Source organism: Arvicanthis niloticus, chromosome 19 (genome assembly GCF_011762505.2).
Source record: "Arvicanthis niloticus isolate mArvNil1 chromosome 19, mArvNil1.pat.X, whole genome shotgun sequence".
Taxonomy (NCBI): Eukaryota; Metazoa; Chordata; class Mammalia; order Rodentia; family Muridae; genus Arvicanthis; species Arvicanthis niloticus.
This window is the reverse complement of record NC_047676.1, coordinates 1012023-1016843: the sequence shown is the minus strand read 5'-3', so window position 1 is coordinate 1016843 and position 4821 is coordinate 1012023.

The window sequence follows — 4821 nt, the reverse complement described above, 5'->3', positions numbered from 1 at the left end:
GATATGAAAAGACTGGAAGACACTGAGCTCACAATAGCAAAACTGACACCTTCAGAGGATAGAAATAACACCACAGAAAATTGTCTCAGTGAGGCAGAGAATAACTTGGGAAGCAATAGCTTGAACTCACATGGAATGTTTTTTAAAATTATTTATTATTATTTAATGTATATGTAGCTGTCTTCAGACACACCAGAAGAGGGCATTGGGTTCCATTACAGATGGTTGTGAACCACCATGTGGTTGCTGGGAATTGAACTCAGGACCTCTGGAAGAGCAATCAGTGTTCTTAACTGCTGAGCCATCTCTCCAGCCCCACACGGAATGTTCATGGGACAACCACAAGCTGCTGCATCCTCTCTGTACTGCTGACTCTGTATTTCTGTGAGGTAGCTCAGTATTGTGGGCTGACAGGGCCAGACCCTTGTTTACAATATCTCTTGGCTGGCTACCACAGAAGCCATCCTCTTGCTGGCCACACCTTTGCCATCCTCTTGTGTGGCCAACAAAGAAACATGGGCTCGTGTGTGTGTGTGTGTGTGTGTGTGCGCGCGCGCGCATTTTTGTGTCTGTGTGTACACACATATACACTTCACGTGTGTGTATGTGTGTGTTGGCTTCAAGAAGGATTCAGAGAGCAGAGTCAGATGAAATAGCCATGTTAACAAAAACAAGGCTACTTGTGATTTATGCTGCTAAAGCTATAACCAGCCTGGCAGAGATGAAGAGACTGTAAAGAGACATTTGTCTCTCTTGATCTGACTATCAGGCTATTAAACAACAGACTCTTCTCAAATGAGAATTTTCTCAGGAATCCTATTCTAGAAGGAAAGAATACCAGCCAGGGAGAAAATTTGCCTTCTGGAAAGACATTTCATTTTAAATAGGTCTCTGTTTAAACCTTGATCTTACCTCAGGACCTGGAAGACATACTTGAGGGGTTTGCTACATCTTTTTGTCCCTTGTCCCAGTGTGGCCATATTGAATAAATCTTTTTCTGCTTTCTTCTTTTAATTTGGCTCTTTTATTGGTTTATTGGGGACTGGTGGCTAGATATGACTTGGGACACAGGTTGTGACCCCCATGTCCAATAAAAAATAAACAACCGCCTGGCCTCTTCATTAGCCTGCTAAAGTTAGAGTGTTCTTAAGCATTTGTTTTCAAAACAGCTACCATTCAGTTTTTAAATGATTGACATTATGATGGTGCCTCGTGAGGAGTCACTGGGAACATCTGAGCATGCTCTCAGTCCTTCAGTAATTCCTCAGTACTTCCTAACTCTAGAAAAGGGGCTCCAGGCAAAGAGAGTTATGTGGCTTCTATACAACCACAGGCCTAAGGTGCATTTTAAAGATCATCCATACAGATGTAATGCACAAAGGATGGAGTCAGTGTATGGGAACCGGATTTCACACCCACCTGTCTGCCTCCAGAGAGCTGGGAGAGGAGGAAGGGTGGAGGGATGAGATGGAGTAACAGAGAAATGAATGTGTGGCTATTGCCTACTGCCCTAGCTGCTGCCCTGCTCATGGTGAGCGACCCTCAGAGCACACAGAAGCCCAGAGACTGAAGGCTGGCTCACTTCCAACTCAACCTCCAGGAAGAGGCCAGCCTCTGGCCTCCAGAAGGGTGATCTCAGAACTTACAAATAGAAGGTTCTCCAGAAAGAGGTGAGCTGCGTCTGATATCTTTAGATAACTAAAGATATCAGAAAGGGTGGCAGATGCACTCTGCAGTATTTAACCTGAGCATGGACAAAGGCTTAAGGAATAAGATTTTTAAAAGGGAGTGTCCAGGTTATATAATAAATCTTGTGCCATAAAATTATGAGCTTGTGCATAAAAGCATTCTCTTATGTGCACTGGGATCTAGAGTAAATGAAGAGACCTTCTAGAGGCTGGAGAAGAGAGAAGTTAGGGAAGTGGGGTCGGCCTAATAATAGAGCTTCTTGGCTGAGAGTTGAAATGGATAGAGCTGTGTACCAATCCTGAACTCTAAAGCAGGAGAAACCTGTTTGATCTCAGCCTAATAAAAATATAAACTGAACCCATGCTACCTAGAGTTTTAAGATCAACCAAAATATATACAAAAAGATCAAGACATGTGCAGAACCCCAAGTCTATTAATCAGAGCTGGTTTCTGCTCATTGTTGTGGTACAGACTGTCTTTCTTACCTGGTGTCCAGGCTCAGGTAAGGACTTTACGTCCTTCCCATGGCTACTTTTAAGATTTCCACTTAACAGTGTACTACAATGCTTTTATATTCATTCTTTTTCATATCTCCTTTGTGTCTGTCTCTGTGTCTGCCTGCCCTCCCCCTCTTGTGCACTCGTGCATGTGTGCATGTGTGCGTGTGTGTGTGTGTGTGTGTGTGTGTGTGTGTGTGTGTGTAGGCCGGAGGACAACTTCAGATCTATCCACCTTGTTTTTCTTCTGAAACACCAGCTTAAGTTCTACTTAGTGACATATCACTGACCACCCAGGTATGTTCTCTTCATCTTTTCCTGTGCAAAGCTGCTAACCCTGACCTCACATGGATGGTCTTTCCTTCTTGTTACTCACCCTACTCAGTGTGTTCGTCATGTGTATACAGTTTTCACCACTAGAAATTTGATTATATTGTTGTATTTTCCAAATGAGAGGAAATAGTTATGATACCTTTTAAATGGACTTATTCGGGTTTGGGGTCAGCAAATTTGTTTGTTTCTTAATCATAGGTCAGTTTTTCTTGCAGCTTTGCCTAATATTTCTGGTTAGATGCCAGAAAACATGAAGCTTGCCTCTTTTTTTGGAATTGAATATTTCTGTATTCAATATTATTATTCTGTGATATAATTGTTTGATATCAGTTTGGTCCTTTCGTGGTTTGCTATTAAGTTATGAATAAGACCAGAGTGGAGCTCATTCAAGGGTGACCACTGCCTCTGTGAAGCCACAGACTTCTGCAGTTTAATTTTAGTCAGTGACTCTGAGTTTTGAGCATCCTAGACTTTTCAGGATAGTGTATGTACCAGTCATGTTCTCTCTGGCATGTTTTTACCTCCCATCCCTCTCTCCACCCCTCCAGGATTAGAGAGCTTCCTCTTTTGTCTGAGTGATCTGTGCTCTGCTGGACACTTGAAGGACCTTATGGTGTTCCCTCTCCTAGGTTGCATGGCTTTTCCAACGTGGAGATCACTGCCTGAGTTCTCCCCTCTACTCCACAGCTGGGACACGATTAGAGCTGGGTGTTCATTTTTCAGAGACCATAGACCCCATCTTTCAGACATCACATCTGTTTTGTGTTGAGAGAGAGAGAGAGAGAGAGAGAGAGAGAGAGAGAGAGAAACTCCATCTTGCTGGGAGGCCCTTTGTGACAGTTACTCACATGCTAGGCACCACTATGTGTCTTTATAAATATTGCTTATGTGCAAAGCACTTCTCAGACACACTCAGGTTCCCCCTGTTATCGACTGGGCTGTGAACCACACACTTCATACAACAACAGGGTCCTTCAGACCGGTACCCTCGAGTCGTACACAGGAAGGTGGCTGATCTTTTGTCAGGAGTTAGTAGATGACCATCATATGGATAGAATCCAGAGATGTCATTCTGTGCATCACCACCATGAGCCTAGAAGGAAAGGTGGAGTGGGCTGATAACGTCTCTCCTTCTACAGGGATGGAGACTTCCTGGCTACAAGAGGTGACCATAGCTCCATTTGGATATCATCTTTCATTAGTTCTAAGTTCCCATTGTTGACCAGTGTGACTGGAATTCCAGGACAAAGCTGCATAGGCAAATTTCAGTGTGTGCCCCTGTGAAGAAGGAAGCTCTTAAACATGTCCTGCAGGCAACATGGATGCCTACAGCCAATCTGAGCCACATTTTGTCTCCACAGGCTGTAAATTCAGTCCACACAAGCTGAGTTATCTCTTGTGGAGGGAGACACTGTGCCTAGCCTTGAGGTTGCTGTATGGTCAAGAATGTTTTTGGCCAAAAGAAGCAAAACTTTAGGCTCTTAAAACTTGAAACATTTTAATAGCACATTTGTAGAGCTACAGCTCAAAAATAAAATGTGATACTATAGTTAATAAAATGTGATACTATAGTTAATAAAATGTGATACTATAGTTAATAAAATGTGATACTATAGTTAATAAAATGTGATACTATAGTTAATAAAATGTGATACTATAGTTAATAAAATGTGATACTATAGTTAATAAAATGTGATACTATAGTTAATAAAATGTGATACTATAGTTAATAAAATGTGATACTATAGTTAATAAAATGTGATACTATAGTTAATAAAATGTGATACTATAGTTAATAAAATGTGATACTATAGTTAATAAAATGTGATACTATAGTTAATAAAATGTGATACTATAGTTAATAAAATGTGATACTATAGTTAATAAAATGTGATACTATAGTTAATAAAATGTGATACTATAGTTAATAAAATGTGATACTATAGTTAATAAAATGTGATACTATAGTTAATAAAATGTGATACTATAGTTAATAAAATGTGATACTATAGTTAATAAAATGTGATACTATAGTTAATAAAATGTGATACTATAGTTAATAAAATGTGATACTATAGTTAATAAAATGTGATACTATAGTTAATAAAATGTGATACTATAGTTAATAAAATGTGATACTATAGTTAATAAAATGTGATACTATAGTTAATAAAATGTGATACTATAGTTAATAAAATGTGATACTATAGTTAATAAAATGTGATACTATAGTTAATAAAATGTGATACTATAGTTAATAAAATGTGATACTATAGTTAATAAAATGTGATACTATAGTTAA